General features: G+C 46.8%; 1 protein-coding gene across 19 annotated transcripts in view; it reads right to left on the reverse strand.

Moving 5' to 3' along the window:
• Window positions 1-22,575, reverse strand: part of FOXP2 (forkhead box P2) — a 314,143-nt gene that overhangs the window by 240,938 nt on the left and 50,630 nt on the right. The gene's annotated exons all lie outside the window — the stretch shown is intronic.

The following is a 22,575-nucleotide window of genomic DNA, read 5'->3' on the forward strand; positions in this document are numbered from 1 at the left end:
TAGCTGCAATTATTATTGCAGTCTACAGCACTGATGAAAAGTGTCAGTAGCCGCAGAGACAAAATTAATGCTTAGTGTTTAGCATCCGGTTATTGGTTTCACTGAAATATTAGGTGTTAACAGAATGTTCATTTGCTTGACTCGCAAGTATTCTACACATAACACAGGTTGACATTTTTGCCTAAAATGTCTCCGTCAAGTAAGCAAGTGGAATTTGGACCCTTCATTCTTTTCAGAAAATCAATATACTCATTGAATTGATAAAGTTGTCCTTTACACCCATGGAGTGGTTTATACAGACACCTGTGAAGGCATGCGGCTTCTTCTCAAATCCAATCTAATCAACCAGCATTGGTTCATAGCAGTTACGAAGCAAAAGAAAGCAGTTAACAGGCATTTGTTGAATGCTTGATAATTGGCCATCCACTGGCTCTACGGTCGCTGAAAAGTATTTTTGGTCAGTTCCTAAGAAAGGACAGCCAACCAGGTTTCATCACATGTCTAATAACTGGGTTTGAACCACCTTGCAAGGCACTTGCTTAATTGTTGCATATTTTTTATGTAAGCGGTTGAATTGAAAAATGAGTCAGAAAGCAACTGATAGTGTGTTCAAACCTGAAAATTACCAGAGCAATACCTTCACAAACGCTTATCAAACCAGCTTGAAAAGACTCATTCTTTCAAATGAGAACATGCTGTAGACAGTAGATCAGCAGCCAGACAATTGAGAAGCATCTGTGTGAACCGGCTCTTACTAGTTTACTTGTATTCCATCTTCTGCCATTGGTGGCAGCTTGTGCACCTTTCCAGTCAGTAAATGGGTTTCTCTTCCAATTGGGTAGCAGGTATTAAAATTAAAGCATTGGGAATTTTTATATAACAATGACAGGATGAAAACCGTCCATAACGTAATTGAGGGTGCTCAGTTGTTAGGTGGTGGTACATGTGCTGATAATATAGGAAAATCCATTTGGGTGAATGTAAACTGATCCCCTGATGGGGCAAATAATCCATCATTCCCTCCATACTAGTTGACATCATTAGGAATTTCAGACTTGCAAGAACAAACTAACTGAAGGGAAATAAAAAGCAATCTATACTAATGAGCACAAATAAACCATATACAGCATAGCAGTAGCCTGTATAACATCCCTTTAATCCAATTCCAACACTGTTAAGCAATACATTATAGCTATCCAAGGCTTATACAAACAGGAAAATAAATGGCTTAAATACAATGTTTCGCTGGCCATGAGATTGCTCATTTTATGGTGTATCTTATCTCCAAGTTGTCTGAGACTCTTCTATATTATGCTGTGTGCTTGACCTTTTTTAGTAAGCTGAAGAAGATACAGTTATCTTCCATTCTGACATGTAACATCTATCAATCATCGTGTTTTCATGTAATTTATGCAAAGCAAATAGCAGCTTCTATGACTAGTGAACCGTGGCACTATTCTAGTAATTTTGATTAAGGGAAGATATGCATGGCTTAGGTGAAAGACATGAGGAAAAAAAAAAAAGAAATACCAACTGGGATGACAATAAAACTGATAATAATGGTTGAAATTTCCATCAAATTATACTATTAGAAATTAATTGACCATTTCAGTTCATTAGTGACCTTTCCCCTCGATATGGAAGAACATTATTAATAGTTTTATCCTTTTTGTATCATGGAGACACATTTGTATACATATTGTATGTAAGAATTATGAAAGGAATTGATTATATTTTAGAAAGACGGAATACAAGATGAATTATTTTTCCTCTACAGACTGAATTTAATAGATATACCCAAGTAGGCACTTAAGGTGCATTCCCACTGCTGCATGTCGGTTTCCCCGAGGCCCTTGTACTTACACCTTGACACATGTTACTACATTCAGATTTATTCTGTATGGCTTCCTGGCCACTGAAGCACCTGTTCAGCATTACTGAGTGACACAGTTGCCGTGGAGTCTGCATGCCATTTCTGAGACAGTCCCATCAGCTTCCACTAGACAGCTATATATGCCAGTACAATAACCAGGTTTTTGTGAACGCACTCAATTCTGTATACTCATGGAGATAAAAAAGTGCTGCATAACACTTCCGACAAATGCACTTATGTAAAAATGAAAAACTAAAAAGTGAAAAAATTGAGAAAAAAAGTAAATGTAAAAATAATAATAGACAATTTATAAGAGTAAGGCAGGCAGGGTTCACACTTAAAATTCCTTTGCAATTTGCAAATGCGCAAAAACGCTTTTACTGCATATCTAATGAAAGTCAATGGAGAATTGCACTTCTGCTAAAATTCTTGTTTTAGCATAATAATAATAATTCCCTTTTTTTGTATAGCGCTTTTCTCCTGTCTGACTCAAAGCGCTTGTGAGGCAACCACTAGAGCGCACTCAGTAGGCAGTAGCAGTGTTAGGGAGTCTCACCCAAAAAACTCCTACTGAATAGGTGCTGGCTTACTGAACAGTATATCGCGCTTTTCTCTTGGCGGACTCAAAGTGCCAGAGCTGCAGCCACTAGGACGCGCTCTATAGGCAGTAGCAGTGTTAGGGAGTCTTGCCCAAGGTCTCCTACTGAATAGGTGCTGGCTTACTGAACAGGCAGAGCCAAGATTCGAACCCAGGTCACCTGTGTCAGAGGCAGAGCCCTTAACCATTACACTTTCCAGCATGCGTGAAAAAAAAAACAAAAAAAACATACTTCTTACAGCATAAATTCACACATCGCATGCAAATTCACATTGATTTTCATTAGCTGTTCTAAAAAAAAACATGTGAAAATTTACATACGAATACAAATTTTAACCCAAACAAATGTTTAATTGTCCTCAATGGCAAGTGTGAACCATGCCTTAAAAAATGATATCTTTTTACATGGAACTTTTCTTTAATATTGTAAATAACTATACACCTTCAGGGCCATGCTCATACACGCACAGGAAACACTGCCTACCGAACATAGGACCACCCCCCACTGCCCATCTGCAAGGTTTTTGAAGGTCAGCCTGTACACATAGTCACCACATATTGGACCAACTCAAATCTTGCATACAGAAAACCTGACGTTGGTAGAAATACTTTGGTTTCTTTATGCAGAGCCCGTATGAACAGAGGCCGACAGTGATGTTTCTATTATTTCCCAAAAAGAGAAGAAATTAAATAATTACAATTTTAAAAATATCTACAGTTCCCAATATTTACTATACAATCCAGCCAGGCTGCTCGCTGTAACAAACTTATTTATACTGCACCAGCAGATGCAACAGATTTTTTTTTCTCCTTTTGACTACTTCACATTTCCATTGAATCAAGAATGTAAATTAAGACAAAATGATTCGTTTTCAATTTCATGCTGAAGTAGCTCAAGTTAGCGAATGTAATTTCTCCTAACAAGAAAAATTTATCACCGTACAGCTCATTCAGCAACTGTTTGTTCTCAACAGCAACATGCATTGACATGTACGAAGGAATAAAACGAGGAATAAAAAGGCGAAAGCATTTTGATAGATTTATTCATACTGGAATCAACAACAAAAATAAGATGCTTTGAAAACATGCTCACCATTGCTTTTCAAGTACATCCATGCTTTACAACAGATAGCAAAGCATTGCAAAATGACGTTCTTTATCCTACACTATCTCCATGTCTATTTCAATCTATTTATTTGTATAAACTGTATTTTTTTGCATTCAGAAGCTGCTACAGACTTCGTAGTTGTTAGATAAGTGGAGGTTTGCAATGACAATACTTCTAACAGCTGGATTAGTGAAGTCTCATTCATTAACAAGGTCCAACAAAATGAATCCCAACTAATCATAATATAGCCACTGGCAAGGTTATTATTAAATAGTAAAATAAAATGAATACCATTGTGACTCCACTGTGAAGTGTGCCACAAAGCTGATTTGTACTTGGAACCTGTATCTTCCACTGGTAATACAGACTATGTACGCTCTCTATCTAGTAAGTATAATGACAGCATCAATCATTCACCTGTAAGGCAGACATCAACGTGAGATATGGTTTCTAAGCTAAATCACCTGGTGGGAGCTTTGGAGCTTAGTAAAAAATAAAATTCACCCATTTGCCAAGATGGTATTGTAAGTAGAGATGGGGACATGTAAACAATGTTTACAGCATGTGCTCCGATATTATCTCATGAAGAGAATCTGAAGACATAACAACAAGTTGTTTAGGTGATATTTTTAAAGGGAAACTTAACAGAGAGCGATGTGGAGGTTTCCTTTTAAACAATACCATTTGCTTGGCAGTCCTGCTGCTCTCTTTGGCTGCACTAGTGGCTGAATCACACACCTGAAACAAGCATGCAGCTAATCCAGTCTGACTTCAGAGCACTTGATCTGCATGCTTGTTGAGGGGCTGAGGCTAAAAGTAGTAAAGACACAGGATCAGCGGGAGAGTCAGGCAACTGGTATTATTTTAAAAGGAAAAATGCATATCATTCGTAGTTTAGGTTCCCTTTAATGACTAATTATAAACATTTCTTTGCAAGCTTGGAAACCTAAATTTTTCATAGGTATGGTTCTGATCCACTTCTGAACCATGGCTGAGGAAGAAACTTAACTACCTGCGGAACGCCGCAGTATAAATCTATGGGGCTGTGGTTCTGACCGGACGTAAACTCTACGTCCCATTGACCGCGCGCCCCCACCCGTCCCCGCCGCTGTCGCCAAACGATCTCCGCCGCAATATGCTGCCCTGCCGCCTCTATGACGGCAGAGCACTGTGAGCCGGGCAGGAGCCGTTTTCATTGGCTCCTGGCCCTGTCATTCCTGTAAGCCGTTCCCATTGGCTTACATGGAGTGACAGGGTCAGGAGCCAATGAAAGCGGCTCCTGACCGGCGCACAGCACTCTGCCGTCATACCGACGGCAGAGAGAGCAGCCTGCGGTGGGGACAGAGCGGCATGACCACCGGGAGGGGCGAATTTTAGCGGCGATTCGTCGGGAAGCGGTGGTTTACTGGACCAGCGCCCTCTGGTCCTTAAGGGGGCAGAGGGTGCTGGTCCCGAAGTGGTTAAAGTAGGATTGTTTATTACTGTCAGACTTTAAAAATGTCTTAACATGAAAAATGTCTTCCAAAGCAGTATTTATATTGCTCCTTGCCTATTCCACAAAAAGTTGAGTATGTTAACTCATTCCAGAAAAGTCACTGAAATGCAGAGGTTAACCAGATGTGCACATTTGATTCAGGTGCGTGTTCAATTTGGCAAGTGAAAAGTTGGCTTCTCAGCTTTGCATCATTGTTTTCAGCAGATAATTTGGTTCTTTTCCCCCTTTGTTCTCCTAACCGCTAATACAAAATCCCACTCCTGATACCTAACCTTAACCTTCCTGCCTAATGTAGTCATCTTACCAAAGCCTAACTATAACTTATCTCCCCAAGGTAAATGCTTTCTTCATGTTTGACCACAACTTCTCCACTTAACATAACCCTGTTCTTGCCTAAGCCCACCCTCTGTCTGTGAGATTGCCTTCCTGACACCTTAACTTATCTTCCCAACAAAAACAATAAACTCCAAGGGCTAACCATGACCAATATGCACCTTCCACCATTTTTCAGTGTCCGATATGTTCTGTTTCAGCTAAACAGTATTTGAAACAGTGAAAAATCAATGTCCCTACAGCGCTAATTCTAGCTATACATTAGGCTAAACCCTGCACCTGCAACCTGGCATAAGACTTTAGCTACACAAAAGCCATAACCCTGTGCCAAAATTACCAAGTAATACAATAAACTGATCTGATTCCACACTCTCTGGTTGGTTTGTCCTACAATATGTCATAGATATCAACAATCTCCCTGCAACTCATTACATAAGTGTTTCTGCATCTGAAGTTTCATGACACTTCAAAGAAAGTGAAGAAAACATGAAATTCACTCCATGGAGTCTGAGGTTATTGTAATATGTCAGCTTCGCTCCAGAAATCTCAAGCTATGGAATGCAGACCATGTGTGGACCAGACAGCAGTATTTACAGTTTTGTGGTCTGTAATAGTATAAAGGAAAAATGGTAATTTGCAGATAGCGATTTCCTATAGGGCAACTCAACTTTTGTCAAGATAGTGTGCTAAATACGGAATGCAAAATGTTACACAAGTGATTTTATAGCTTGTTTATTAAAATGATCTTTTTATTTCAAGTTGCAGTTTTCTGTGAATTTATGATTTGTCCAATTTCCGCTGTGCAACTATGGCAACAGAACACAGATTGGCATGTTTTCTAGTAAAGATAAGCTCAAATTTTAGGCTTTTCTTTAGCTCCGCAGGGATTGGAGTCATCATGGGTACCAGTAGATCTCTCCACATGGCTATTCAGATTTGGAAAGGGATGACAGTGGAATATTTAACCAGCTGTTAAATATAGTTCATCATTAGCCTTGGCCAATTTGACTATTAAAAAGGTGCAGTGGTTCAGCCCAGGAGAGTTCCTGCTTATTGAACAAAACCCTGCCAAGCTGCATTAACTTCACATTTGTACCATTCCAATTGAGAGCAAAAAGTTCTCCAAACATGCAAATCCTTATAGACACAGGAAGGGACATAAGTGTAGCCAATCAAAGCTTCTAGCTGCTGGTTAGTTAATTAGTTGCTAGTAAACTGATTGGCTTTGGTAGGCTCAGAAGTCAGCAAGACAGCAATCAGATTGCAATGAACACAAATGAGCTTTTAGGGCCCGAATCCACAAAAAAACCCAAAAGAATTTGTAATGCGATTTTTCGCATTAAAAATGAAATCAATGCAGGTCAATGGAGTCATTTCCATTGAATGTGAATTCTCATATGCGGAGCGATGCAGAAAAATATGGATTGCATGCTACAGATTTCTGCACCACTCATCTGTTTCCCATGTAATGATTGTTAGACACATACAAAAATTCACATTAAAATTTGCATTCAAAAAGTGTAAATTTGTATACAAAAAAATATGTGAAATGTAATATCCTAATGGAAATAGACCCTTAACCTCAGAAGGTCACAATATAGGGCAATCCACAAACCCCAATCAGCAATAGATAAAAACGACTTGAGCTCACGTAAATCTAGCAATACCCCTTTTATTTGCACAGTTGTAAAAATACAATCCTCATGTATGTATAGCGCTTTGAGAGGGTAGCAGCTTACAGGTGGTGAGTAGTGTTGGGCGAACATCTAGATGTTCGGGTTCGGGCCGAACAGGCCGAACATGGCCGCGATGTTCGGGTGTTCGACCCGAACTCCGAACATAATGGAAGTCAATGGGGACCCGAACTTTTGTGCTTTGTAAAGCCTCCTTATATGCTACATACCCCAAATTTACAGGGTATGTGCACCTTGGGAGTGGGTACAAGAGGAAAAAAAAATTTAGCAAAAAGAGCTTATAGTTTTTGAGAAAATCGATTTTAAAGTTTCAAAGGGAAAACTGTCTTTTAAATGCGGGAAATGTCTGTTTTCTTTGCACAGGTAACATGCTTTTTGTCGGCATGCAGTCATAAATGTAATACATATAAGAGGTTCCAGGAAAAGGGACCGGTAATGCTAACCCAGCAGCAGCACACGTGATGGAACAGGAGGAGGGTGGCGCAGGAGGAGAAGGCCACGCTTTGAGACACAACAACCCAGGCCTTGCATGAGGACAAGAAGCGTGCGGATAGCATGCTTTGTACCACCATGCAGTCATAAATGTAATAAAGATAAGTGGTTCAATAAACAGGGACCACGCGGCAACGCTAACCCAGCAGCAGCACACGTGATGGAACAGGAGGAGGCGCAGGAGGAGAAGGCCACGCTTTGTGAGACACAACAACCCAGGCCTTGCATGAGGACAAAAAGCGTGCGGATAGCATGCTTTGTACCGCCATGTAGTCATAAATGTAATAAAGATAAGAGGTTCAATAAACAGGGACCACGCGGCAACGCTAACCCAGCAGCAGCAGCAGCAGCAGCACACGTGATGGAACAGGAGGAGGCGCAGGAGGAGAAGGCCACGCTTTGTGAGACACAACAACCCAGGCCTTGCATGAGGACAAAAAGCGTGCGGATAGCATGCTTTGTACCGCCATGTAGTCATAAATGTAATAAAGATAAGAGGTTCAATAAACAGGGACCACGCGGCAACGGTAACCCAGCAGCAGCAGCAGCACACGTGATGGAACAGGAGGAGGCGCAGGAGGAGAAGGCCACGCTTTGTGAGACACAACAACCCAGGCCTTGCATGAGGACAAAAAGCGTGCGGATATAGCAGCAATGCTTTTTGCCGCCATGCAGTCATAAATGTAATACAGATGAGAGGTTCAATAAACAGGGACCGGAAACGCTAAACCATCCCAGATGTTCATCGGTCATGTTACTTGGTTGGGGTCCAGGAGTGTTGCGTAGTCGTTTCCAATCCAGGATTGATTCATTTTAATTTGAGTCAGACGGTCTGCATTTTCTGTGGAGAGGCGGATACGCCGATCTGTGATGATGCCTCCGGCAGCACTGAAACAGCGTTCCGACATAACGCTGGCTGCCGGGCAAGCCAGCACCTCTATTGCGTACATTGCCAGTTCGTGCCAGGTGTCTAGCTTCATGCCCGGTTTCAGGTCCAGCGGTGCCAGCCACAAATCCGTCTGTTCCTTTATTCCCCTCCAAATTTCCTCCCCTGTGTGCTGCTTATCCCCAAGGCAGATCAGCTTCAGCAACGCTTGCTGACGCATGCCAACAGCTGTGCTGCACTGCTTCCACGATCCTACTGCTGCTGGTGCTGGGTTAGCATTTCCGGATGAGGTACAGCTTTGAGATGCGTTGGAGGAGAAGGAGTCAGAGAGGTAGGTGCTGCTGTTGTTATCCAGCTGTTTGCGGCGTGGGCAACACCCGCGCCGTAGCAGGTGAGGAATCGCTGCCAGGCTCCACAAGGTTCACCCAGTGCGCGGTAAGGGAGATGTATCGACCCTGGCCGAACGCACTCGTCCAGGTGTCAGTGGTGAGGTGAACCTTGCAGGCAACGGCATTCTTCAAGCTTCGGGTTATTTAGCTGACCACGTGCTCATGCAACTCAGGCACTGCAGAGCGCGCAAAGTGGTAGCGGCTGGGAACCACGTAACGTGGGATGGCCACTGACATCATGCCCTTGAAGCTGTTTGTCTCCACCACTCGATATGGCAGCATTTCGCAGGCCAGAAGCTTGGCTATGCTGGCTGGCTGTTACTGCCACGGCCCGGGGGTCATTTGCTGGCAATTTCCTCTTGTGCTCAAACATCTCAGAAACAGACAACTCAACCGTAGCGCTGCACACCGAAGGGCTGTTGGTTGTTGTGTTTGATGAACACTGGGAGACCTCAAGAGCACTAGTCCGGAAAGTGACAGTGTCAGCATCGTCTGATGTTTGTGAATGTTGTGAACCACGCAATGGCTGGGCTACTGCTGCTGCTGAGGCGGGTCTGGTGGTGAGTCTGGTGAACCCAAGGGAGGCAGTGTTGCTGGTGGTACCCTGTCCTGCCGCGTTTGCCCACAGAGTGGGATGTTTGGATAGAATGTGGCGGCTCATGCTGGTGGTGGAGAGGTTGTTAATACTTTTCCCCCTGCTCAGGCGGGTCTTGCACACCTTGCAAATCGCCATGGTAACATCCTCAGTGCAGTCTTCAAAGAAAGCCCAGACTTTAACTGGCTGAGGACTCGGACCTCGTGCGTGATGTGCTGGTGCTGCTTAACCCACTGCTGGACGCTTGAGAGGTCATCCAAGTAATTATCTGGTCCTGTTCTTTTGGATCTGTGAGGGTTGTTGTCCTGGACAACATGGGCAGTATTGAGTGGGTTTTCTTGGGTGCTCCCCTGTGGCCTGTACGTGAACCGTCAGGGGAAACACCTCTTCCCTTGCCCCTCCCTCTTTCACCGGATTTCTTCCTCATTTCACTTATCCTTAAAGTACACGCTGACTGGCAGCAGTACAGTGGCAGTACAGAAATGCTATACAGTGGTGGGTGAGCGGTGTACCACTATTGTCAGCAGTGACACAGAGCACAATGCTATACAGTGGCGGGTGAGCGGTGTACTACTGTTCCCAGCAGACACAGAGTGGAAGTAAACACAATGCTATATAGTGTGGCTGAGCCGTGTACACAGAGTGGCATTAAACACAATGCTATATAGTCTGCTATATAGTCACCCCGAACAGGGTGATGTTCTGCAGAACCCGAACAGTGGCAAACACTGTTCGCCCAACACTACTGGGAGGGAACGCAGATTTTAGTACCTAAACACACGATACAACATGTTTTCCGGGGTCGGACTCTGAGGCACATACAGATGGTCCCGATCATCATCCTCATCATACAACTCTTCTCCTGAGTCTGACCCACCCACCACCTCTGCCACCCCAACATCCCCAGACACAGACCCCTCATCGTCCTCAACATTAACTTGGGATGCTGGCCTGAGCCAGACCTCCTCCTCCACATCAGGCCCCATCATCTCCTCAATGGCAGCCCTCATTAATCGCTCTGGCGACGGACTGATGGACACAACGTTCTCCTCCGGGGAGGGCTGCTGCTGACCACTGGCTGCTGGGGTGGATGTTATAGCTTGCGTGGGGCGTTGGCTGTTGCTGTTGTTGGGAGTGCTGCTCACAGCGGAGGTCTCTGGGGAACTCATGTTGAGCTCATATAGTGGTTGACGGTGAGTGGAGTATTACTGATCCCAGCAATATACACACTGACTGGCAGAGTACGCAATGCTATATAGTGTGGCTGAGCGGTGTACACAGAGTGGCAGTAAACACAATGCTATATAGTCTGGCTGAGCGAGCGGTGTACTACTGTTCCCAGCAGAATCAGAGTGGCAGTAAACAATGGTATATAGTCTGGCTGAGCGGTGTACATAGAGTGTCAGTAAACAATGGTATATAGTCTGGCTGAGCGAGCGGTGTACTACTGTTCCCAGCAGAATCAGAGTGGCAGTAAACAATGGTATATAGTCTGGCTGAGCGGTGTACACAGAGTGTCAGTAAACAATGGTATATAGTGTGGCTGAGTGGTGTACACAGAGTGTCAGTAAACAATGGTATATAGTCTGGCTGAGCGGTGTACACAGAGTGGCAGTAAACACAATGCTATATACTCTGGCTGAGCGAGCGGTGTACTACTGTTCCCAGCAGACACAGAACAGTAAACAGAATGCTATATAGTGTGGCTGAGCGAGCGGTGTACCACTATTCCCAGCAGACACAGAACAGTGAACAGAATGCTATATAGTGTGGCTGAGCGAGCGGTGTACCACTATTCCCAGCAGACACAGAACAGTAAACAGAATGCTATATAGTGTGGCTGAGCGAGCGGTGTACCACTATTCCAAGCAGACACAGAACAGTGAACAGAATGCTATATAGTGTGGCTGAGCGAGCGGTGTACCACTATTCCCAGCAGACACAGAGTGGCAGTAAACAGAATGCTATATAGTGTGGCTGAGCGAGGTACACAGAGTGGCAGTAAACAGAATGCTATATAGTGTGGCTGAGCGAGCGGTGTACCACTATTCCCAGCAGACACAGAACAGTGAACAGAATGCTATATAGTGTGGCTGAGCGAGCGGTGTACCACTATTCCCAGCAGACACAGAACAGTGAACAGAATGCTATATAGTGTGGATGAGCGAGCGGTGTACCACTATTCCCAGCAGACACAGAACAGTAAACAGAATGCTATATAGTGTGGCTGAGCGAGCGGTGTACCACTATTCCCAGCAGACACAGAACAGTGAACAGAATGCTATATAGTGTGGCTGAGCGAGCGGTGTACCACTATTCCCAGCAGACACAGAACAGTGAACAGAATGCTATATAGTGTGGCTGAGCGAGCGGTGTACTACTGTTCCCAGCAGACACAGAACAGTACACAGAATGCTATATAGTGTGGCTGAACGAGCGGTGTACTACTGTTCCCAGCAGACACAGAACAGTACACAGAATGCTATATAGTGTGGCTGAACGAGCGGTGTACCACTATTCCAAGCAGACACAGAACAGTGAACAGAATGCTATATAGTGTGGCTGAGCGAGCGGTGTACCACTATTCCCAGCAGACACAGAGTGGCAGTAAACAGAATGCTATATAGTGTGGCTGAGCGAGGTACACAGAGTGGCAGTAAACAGAATGCTATATAGTGTGGCTGTGCAAGCGGTGTACTACTATTCCCAGCAGACACAGAGTGGCAGTAAACAGAATGCTATATAGTGTGGCTGAGCGAGGTACACAGAGTGGCAGTAAACAGAATGCTGAGCGAGCGGTGTACTACTATTCCCAGCAGCGACACACAATGACTGGGGGGGACCCTGGCTAGCGTGGCTGGAGCGCGAACTACCCTGCCTGCCTACCCAAAGCTAAACCCACAGACAAATGGCGGAGATATGACGTGGTTCGGGTATTTATTTACCCGAACCACGTGACAGTTCGGCCAATCAGAGCGCGTTCGGGTCCGAACCACGTGACCCGTTCGGCCAATCACAGCGCTAGCCGAACGTTCGGGGAACGTTCGGCCATGCGCTCTTAGTTCGGCCATATGGCCGAACGGTTTGGCCGAGCACCGTCAGGTGTTCGGCCGAACTCGAACATCACCCGAACAGGGTGATGTTCTGCAGAACCCGAACAGTGGCGAACACTGTTCGCCCAACACTAGTGGTGAGGAGAAAACTGTTCTTATCAGTAAATTTACTATAGAAGTTAAACATGTATCATATTTAGTGAGCTCTACATCCAGAAAAATGAAATATAAGAGTGTGGAATTCCATTGTAAACTGAACTATGGGATGGACAGTGTTCAGTAATGTAAAAAACTGGTGTTAGGCTTGGCTTAGTTCTGGCATAATGGTAGTGGGCACGGGCCAGTGTCTCCCATAACAACTTCTGCGATGGGGTCCCTTACCTCCTTCTTACGGCTACTTGGATGGGAGGCATGGCTGTTAAAGAAGAGAATCTTCATTCCAGTATATCAAGTGAGAAGGGGCATGATTACAGCAACTGATATGTGGTTCAACCTGGTAAAGTGGAAGCATCATTTGGGTTCCTGGGAAGTAATGCTGGGGCTTGTGGGAAAGAGCGGGGACAAGGGCTGACGTGGGATCCTAGCTCTTCCAATTTCATGGCTGTCCAAAAGAAAAACAATGTCTATAAATTAACTTTGAGCTATTTTACACAAACTTAAAAGACACCTGAACTGAACGGGATATATATGGAAACTGCCATACTTTTTCCTTGGTAATATTGTGTGTGAATGCTTTTTATTATGGAATCTGTACTATGGCTCTGACCTGTTTTTGACTAAAGAGCCTGCATGACTGTATTTAGAGATTCACATAAAGACATAAGTGCCAATAAATTAAAAGACTGTTACAACATAAACCGTTTTGTGTGTGCATTCATTCATTCTAAAACGGTTCTCATTGTGCTTTGGTGTATGCTGTCAGACGCAAAGTAGACATAGCTTTCACTCAGCCCTCAGACAAGACTGAGTAATATAATGATCACTAGTCCCTTGTCAATAAATGTTATAACGCAATCGTTGAGACAACATACCCAAGAGACAGAAAGAGTTAAAAACTGACATGAGGGTTCTAGCCAGCTTCTCGGTGTCACTGTTTTACAACCCAAGCTCTTAAACTCTGATCCTAAACACATCTAGGAAATGTCATCCCATGCTGATCTTATTCACTGAGCAACAGCAATAGCATCCAGGTTAAGATATTGAAATCAATAGCATATATCACAGGGCACATGTTAATCCCAGTAGTTCATTCTTTGATTTATAATAAATTCATTGCTTTTTCTTCTTGTTTATATTTGTAAAATGAGTGCCTTCATTAAAGTCTAGCTTTCTTTAAATAAACATTCTAACGTATAAAAAAAAGCATTTTTAATTTGCAAAGCGTATAACAAACAAAACAAACAAACAAACACAGAACATTTATATCGCGCTTTTCTCTTGGCGGACTCAAAGTGCCAGAGCTGCAGCCACTAGGACGCGCTCTATAGGCAGTAGCAGTGTTAGGGAGTCTTGCCCAAGGTCTACTACTGAATAGGTGCTGGCTTACTGAACAGGCAGAGCCGAGATTCGAACCCAGGTCTCCTGTGACAGAGGAAGAGCCCTTAACCATTACACTTTCCAGCCACTATATATATATATACATATATATATACATATATATATATATATATATACATATATATATATATATATATATATATATATATATATGCTAAGTCCACATTTTCTGCATCCTGCTGCATGCTTAAATGCCATCTCCACTCTTGAGAAAAATATATAGCTTCAACAATTCTATCATTCCACCACCAATCTTACTAACAACTTTAGCTTTAGGTATAGTTGGCTTCAGATAGGGAAGCTCTGGAGGTCAGGACACCTCAGTGGTTGAACTAATATCTCTTCAACTTTAAGATTTGATTCCACTGGGGGGGGGTTAATACTTCTGGGACATTCTGCACAACCAAAACCCTCCCATACCCAGGCAAGCAGGTCTGCTGGAATCTAGAGGGGGTAAATCTACAAAAACAAGGAAAATGGGCATCGAGGCAAGGCACTGACATTGCCTCAGAGAAAACAAAGCAAGAACAAGGAGTAGTCAATGAGCACCGGTGGGAGAGAAGATATGATAATCAGTGGTGCTCAGCAGAGCTCGAATATTCGAGTAGCTCGAATATTCGAGCTCTTTTTCAGCTATTCGAGCTCGGTATTCGAGCTCCGAATAGCTGGAGCTATTCGAATGGGCTATCCGAGTACACTCGAATAGCCCATTCACTATTCGAGCTATTCGAGCAACTCGGCGCTATTCGAGCTCGGTACCGAGCTCGAATAGCGTCATAGCCCAGATTGATGTCCTTAGAGCCAATCAGAGGGCTCCCAGGCCCTCTGATGGCAGCCAATCACAGAGGGGGACCCTGGCCAGCCCCTACCCTATAAATAGCGGCCGCCATGTTACGTTTCTCCATGCTTGCCTGAGACTTGTACAGAGAGAGAGTTGCTCCTTTGTGCTTTGGCTTAGCAAGTGCTCTATTGTGATCATTTACCTAGCGTTTTTGCTCACCTACACCTGCCATATACACCTATATTGTTGTTAGTTAGATAGACATTGTATTTTAGTTAGTAGCTTGTGTGTTACATTAGAGACAGGCAGCTGCTGCAAGCTTACAGGTTTAGGCCTCAGGGGGGCCTTGCCTCTGTGGGCAGCTGTCCTCTGTTTATTTCTCTCATCTATACCAGTATTTCTGCTGTCCTTTACTAATAGTATTGTAGTTATACTGTACTAGGAGTAGGACACTCACTGACTGTCACTGTTTATAGGCTACTAGCTAGCTCCTGCGTGTGTGCACTCACTCACTGTCTGTGTGTACACACACTCTATTTCCTTCTGATTACTGATAGATTATTGTTAGTTAGTTGTACTTACTGTTACTACTTACTCTTACTGTACTAGGAGTCTAGGACACTCAGTCAGACAGTCACTGTGTTCATAGGCTACTAGCTCCTGCGTGCGGTCACTCACTGTCTGAGTGTACACACACCACCCACACTCCATTTCCTTCTGATCGCTGATTGATTATTGTAATTAGTTAGTTCTACTTACTGTTACTACTTACTCTTACTGTACTAGGAGTCTAGGACACTCAGTCACTGTGTTCATAGGCTACTAGCTCCTGCGTGCGGTCACTCACTGTCTGAGTGTACACACACCACCCACACTCCATTTCCTTCTGATCGCTGATTGATTATTGTAATTAGTTAGTTCTACTTACTGTTACTACTTACTCTTACTGTACTAGGAGTCTAGGACACTCAGTCACTGTGTTCATAGGCTACTAGCTCCTGCGTGCGGTCACTCACTGTCTGAGTGTACACACACCACCCACACTCCATTTCCTTCTGATCGCTGATTGATTATTGTAATTAGTTAGTTGTACTTACTGTTACTACTTACTCTTACTGTACTAGGAGTCTAGGACACTCAGTCACTGTGTTCATAGGCTACTAGCTCCTGCGTGCGGTCACTCACTGTCTGAGTGTACACACACCACCCACACTCCATTTCCTTCTGATCGCTGATTGATTATTGTAATTAGTTAGTTCTACTTACTGTTACTACTTACTCTTACTGTACTAGGAGTCTAGGACACTCAGTCACTGTGTTCATAGGCTACTAGCTCCTGCGTGCGGTCACTCACTGTCTGAGTGTACACACACCACCCACACTCCATTTCCTTCTGATCGCTGATTGATTATTGTAATTAGTTAGTTCTACTTACTGTTACTACTTACTCTTACTGTACTAGGAGTCTAGGACACTCAGTCACTGTGTTCATAGGCTACTAGCTCCTGCGTGCGGTCACTCACTGTCTGAGTGTACACACACCACCCACACTCCATTTCCTTCTGATCGCTGATTGATTATTGTAATTAGTTAGTTCTACTTACTGTTACTACTTACTCTTACTGTACTAGGAGTCTAGGACACTCAGTCACTGTGTTCATAGGCTACTAGCTCCTGCGTGCGGTCACTCACTGTCTGAGTGTACACACACCACCCACACTCCATTTCCTTCTGATCGCTGATTGATTATTGTAATTAGTTAGTTCTACTTACTGTTACTACTTACTCTTACTGTACTAGGAGTCTAGGACACTCAGTCACTGTGTTCATAGGCTACTAGCTCCTGCGTGCGGTCACTCACTGTCTGAGTGTACACACACCACCCACACTCCATTTCCTTCTGATCGCTGATTGATTATTGTAATTAGTTAGTTCTACTTACTGTTACTACTTACTCTTACTGTACTAGGAGTCTAGGACACTCAGTCACTGTGTTCATAGGCTACTAGCTCCTGCGTGCGGTCACTCACTGTCTGAGTGTACACACACCACCCACACTCCATTTCCTTCTGATCGCTGATTGATTATTGTAATTAGTTAGTTCTACTTACTGTTACTACTTACTCTTACTGTACTAGGAGTCTAGGACACTCAGTCACTGTGTTCATAGGCTACTAGCTCCTGCGTGCGGTCACTCACTGTCTGAGTGTACACACACCACCCACACTCCATTTCCTTCTGATCGCTGATTGATTATTGTAATTAGTTAGTTGTACTTACTGTTACTACTTACTCTTACTGTACTAGGAGTCTAGGACACTCAGTCACTGTGTTCATAGGCTACTAGCTCCTGCGTGCGGTCACTCACTGTCTGAGTGTACACACACCACCCACACTCCATTTCCTTCTGATCGCTGATTGATTATTGTAATTAGTTAGTTGTACTTACTGTTACTACTTACTCTTACTGTACTAGGAGTCTAGGACACTCAGTCACTGTGTTCATAGGCTACTAGCTCCTGCGTGCGGTCACTCACTGTCTGAGTGTACACACACCACCCACACTCCATTTCCTTCTGATCGCTGATTGATTATTGTAATTAGTTAGTTCTACTTACTGTTACTACTTACTCTTACTGTACTAGGAGTCTAGGACACTCAGTCACTGTGTTCATAGGCTACTAGCTCCTGCGTGCGTGCACTCACTGTCTGAGTGTACACACACTAAATTTACTTGTGATTACTACTGATTATTGTAACTGCTAGTTGTACTTCCTGACTGTTACTACTTACTTACTGTACTAGGGGACACTCACTCAGTCACCTCACCAACCAACCCACTCCATTAAAGTACCCCACTTTTCACCCGCCCTTTTACAAAACTTTTGTCTATACGCCCAAAACATTTAAGATGTCTGGAAGTGGCAGCCAGCGCGGTTTGGGCAAGGGGAAGGGCAGCAAGGGAATCAGGAGGAGAGGGAGCAGCATTGTGGCAAGCCGCGGCCGCGGGCGCGCCACCATGCACAGTTCCGCAGCAGCAGCAGCAGCGTCAGTGGCTAACATTCCTCCCATAGCCACTGGCCGTGGACGCCTTGGGCGCCGCCCAGCAGGAGCATCTGCAACTCACGCTGCAGAGACACAGCAGCAGCAGCGTGTAGCACCTGCTCCCATTTTCCTCCAGCCGGGTCGGAAACGTCCCATTGAGGAAAAGGATGCAGACACTGTGGTGCAACTCATGACGGAGGATGAGCAGCCCGCCATCAGCTCTGCATCCGAGGCCTCCACCCTCACCACCACCACCACCACCACCCCTGTTCGCAGCAGCCGCCCAGCAGGGTCTGGGGAGGAGGCCAGTTCACCGTCAGTCGCCGACCTCTCATTCAGCACTCTTTTGACCCCAGGCATGATGAGTCAATTGTCTGCTGTTGTTGGCGATTTTGAGGAGGAGATGCTGATGGGCACTTTGGGGGATGAGGGATTGGACAGCAAGACTGTGGCGACAGTCAAGCAGCCCATCCATGCATCAGGAGAGGAGTTTGGGGGGTCATCATCCCAGCAGGACATGTTTGAGGAGGGGGAGGATGATGTTGATGACCCGGTGACAGACAGAGACTGGGTGCCACCACCTCCAGGGGATGTCGTCCTCAGCAGCTCGGAGGAGGAGGAGGATGCGCTTGTGGGCCTTGCAAGGAGGCGCATCATTGCAAGCATTGGCAGCGACCCACAGCCTGCTGGTGTCTCAGGCTCAGCAGCAGCAGCAGCAGCATCAGCCAGTACCACCACCAGCCGCACCCAAGCCCCCCCCCCAACCACCACAGGGAGACAGGCAGCAGCGCTTCCATGCCGTAGGGGGATGTTTCTGTCACCAATCTGGCGCTTTTTCACCATGCCCACTGTGTACAGCAAGTACGCCACTTGCAACCACTGTCAGCGGAAGTTGAGCAGAGGTGCAGACCCCTTAAAGTTCAGCACCAGCTCGCTGATCAACCACCTTGCGGCTAAACATTTCCACCAGCATGAGGAGTTCCAGAGGCTGAAGGCATCTGGTGCTGGCAGTGGCACCACACCCATCACTGCACAGCCTTCAGCAGCAGCAACAGCAGCCACCCGCCCTCCTGCTCCTCCAGCAGCACCAGCAGGAGTGCGGAAACGCACTGCTCCTCCCCCCTCTGCAACTCCTGCCGCCGACACTGAGGCCTGTTCTGGCAGCCAGTCCTCAGTGGCCTCCTCCGCTGTGTCTGGTGATTCCCGTGTCAGCAAAAGGCCACGCCAGAGCCTTTTGAGCGAGTCCTTCCAGGGGGTGGTTAGGGCTCTGCCTCCCAGCAGCCGTCGCGTGCGGCAGCTGAACGGCTTGCTGGCACGGGCCATGTGCTCCCAACTCCTGCCGTACACGCTCGTGCAGGAGGGGAGCGACATGCGGGCGCTGCTTGCTTGTGCAGCCCCAGACTGGCAGCTCCCCAGCAGACACTTTTTCTCCCGCAAGGCCATTCCAGCACTGCACCGCTTTGTGATGGCCAATGTGGAGCGAGGGCTGGAGCACGCGGTTGGTGAAAGGGTCCACGTCACCATGGACTCCTGGAGCAGCCGCTTCGGGACAGGCCGCTACCTGTCCTTCACTGTCCACTGGGTCAGCTTGGTGGAAGGGGGTGAGGATGGGAGAGCAGCAGCGGGCACAGCAGCAGCAGCAGCAGCAACACAGTGGGTGGTGCCACCCCGCAGGGTCAGGGGAACTGCAGCGGGTTCCTCCGATCCTCTGCCATCCTCCGCCACACCTGGCCAAACCCCCCGCCTCAGCAGCAGCGTGAAGGCCCGCCACTGCCAAGCGCTGCTGCACTTGGTCAGCCTTGGCAAGACCAAGCTGACGGCAGCCCACGTGTTGGCCAAACTCCAGGAGCAGGAGAGGATTTGGCTGACCCCCAGAGGCCTCAGAGTCGGAGAGGTGGTGTCCGACAATGGGGCCAATCTGGTTGCTGCCATAGACAGGGGAAACCTGACCCACATCCCCTGTCTTGCCCACGTGCTGAACCTGGTGGTGCAGAAGTTCCTGCGCACCTACCAGGGGATGGGCGAACTGCTGGAAACGGCAAGGAATGTTGTGCGTCACTTCCGGCGCTCGGCTGCAGCCTGTGCGAGCCTGGAAGACGTGCAAAAGGAGCTGGATCTGCCACGCCATCGGCTGATCATTGACGTTCCGACTCGCTGGAACTCCACCCTGGCGATGTTGGAGCGTATGGTTGAACAGAGGCACGCTGTCAACCAGTACCTTGCCCTGGCCACTGTTTCCGCAGCTCGGAGAAGGGACAAGACCAGCAACATCCCGTCCATCGTCCCCGATGATGACTGGAGGCACATGCAGCAGGTGTGCTTTGTGCTGGCTCCCTTCCTGCAGGCCACAAACATGGTGAGCAGGGACCATGCTATGGTCTGCGAGTGGGTGCCCCTGGTTTCTCTGCTGAACAGGGCCCTCGATGGTTTGCTGGAACAGGGAGCGGCAGCCTTGGACCAGCAGGAGCGGCAACCAGCTGCGCAGTCCACCTCTGAGGGGGAGGAGGAGGAGGACTTGGTGGAGGTCCCTGACCTGGCTGCTGATGAGGGGGATCAGCACAGCGCAGCTGAGTTGGTGCGGGGGTGGAGAGAGGATGAGGCGGCAGAGGAGGAGGATGAGGACAGCACTGACGTCGATGTGCCAGCAGACGTGGCCCGCCTCTTCCCAATGGCAGCGCACATGCTGGCGTGCCTGCGCAGGGACCCCAGGGTGATCCAGATGAAGCAGAGGGAGGACATCTGGATCAGCATGATGTTGGACCCACGCCTCAAGGGGAAGTTGAGCCAGTTCCTGCCGCCTGCAGGAGGAGACCCAGCGCAACAAATAAGGAGCTTGCAGCAGGCCCTTGTTGAGCGCTTGGAGGAAGCCTTCCCCCAGCCTTCCACCCCCACTGTCCAGCAGCCAGCACAGAGGCAGCAGCAGGTGCCTGCATCCAGCAGCAGCAAGCGCCCCACAGACCTGCTGTCTCTCAGCCACGAGCTCTACAGGACTGTAGAGGCTCCGGCAGCAGTGACTAGAGAGGAGATGCATGCAGCAGCATCCTCCTCCGGTCACAGCCAGCGCCTGACCCGCATGGTGGCTGACTACATGGGGTCGTACAGCGGGCTTGACAGCGATGCCCCTGTTGATCCCATGGAGTATTGGGTCAAGCGCATGGAGATCTGGAGCGAGCTAGCGCAGTACGCCCTGGAAGTGCTGTCCTGCCCCCCTTCCAGCGTGCTGTCCGAGCGCTGCTTCAGTGCAGCTGGTGGCGTGGTCACCGAGAAACGCTCACGTCTGTCTCACAAGTCTGTGGACAGACTGACGTTTCTCAAGATGAACCAGGCGTGGGTGGAAGGCGAGTTCCTGGCCCCTGTTGTCGGCGAGAGGGGGACATGAACTGGCTGCCGGAACCATCGTTAATGTGCCTTACCACCCTTTACCACCTCCTGGCTCCTGCTCACTAAGCCAGCCTGGTTCACTTTGACTATTACGTCGCCTGCAGCCACACATTTTACACCTACAGTGGGCTGCTGTGTACTGCCCTTCTGCTGTCTGTCTGTGTTTCCCACTGCCAGGGTACACAGAATGACCTTCTTCTGCTGCCACTCTGCCACCAGCTATTACGTCAAACAATAGCTATATTGGTTGCAAAACCGAAACCAAACAAACCATTAAAAAAAAAAAAGGTTTAATTTTTCTGAGGTGCCCGGGTTGAAAACTGTGTTGTTCCAGTTGTGTATTGGACACAATGTGGGCTGCACGACCGCTGTCTGGGACCTCCTGTTGTGTTTATTTACGGCCCTGGTATCACCGCTAGGTACCAGGGCTATTATGTCACGCTGCCTACCTGCTGCCACACTCACACTACTCCTCCATTCCTCCTGCTGCTGCTGTCTGTCTGTGTTTCCCACTGCCAGGGTACACAGAATTACCTTCTGCTGCCACACTGCCACCAGCTATTACGTCAAACAATAGCTGCTCACATAATTACTCTCCTCCATTCCTCCTCCTGCTGCTGCTGCTGTCTGTCTGTGTGTGTTTCCCACCGCCAGGGTACACAGATTTACCTTCTGCTCCCACTCTGCCACCAGCTATTACGTCAAAAAATAGCTATATATCTGTGTAATTGGTTGTAAAACCAAAACTACAAAACCATTACAAAAAAAGGTTTAATTTTTCTGAGGTGCCCGGGTTGAAAACTGTGTTGTCCCAGTTGTGTATTGGACACAATGTGGGCTGCACGACCGCTGTCTGGGACCTCCTGTTGTGTTTATTTACGGCCCTGGTATCACCGCTAGGTACCAGGGCTATTATGTCACGCTGCCTACCTGCTGCCACACTCACACTGCTCCTCCATACCTCCTCCTGCTGCTGCTGCTGCTGTCTGTCTGTGTTTCCCACTGCCAGGGTACACAGATGATTTACCTTCTGCTGCCACTCTGCCACCAGCTATTACGTCAAACAATAGCTGCTCGCCTACTCCTCCATTCCTCCTCCTGCTGCTGCTGTCTGTCTGTGTTTCCCACTGTCAGGGTACACAAAATTACCTTCTTCTGCTGCCACTCTGCCACCAGCTATTACGTCCAAAAATAGCTAAATTGGTTGTAAAACCAAAAACCAAAAAACCATTAAAAAAAAAAAAAGGTTTAATTTTTCTGAGGTGCCCGGGTTGAAAACTGTGTTGTCCCAGTTG

This window comes from Hyperolius riggenbachi, chromosome 3 (genome assembly GCF_040937935.1).
Source record: "Hyperolius riggenbachi isolate aHypRig1 chromosome 3, aHypRig1.pri, whole genome shotgun sequence".
Classification (NCBI taxonomy): Eukaryota; Metazoa; Chordata; class Amphibia; order Anura; family Hyperoliidae; genus Hyperolius; species Hyperolius riggenbachi.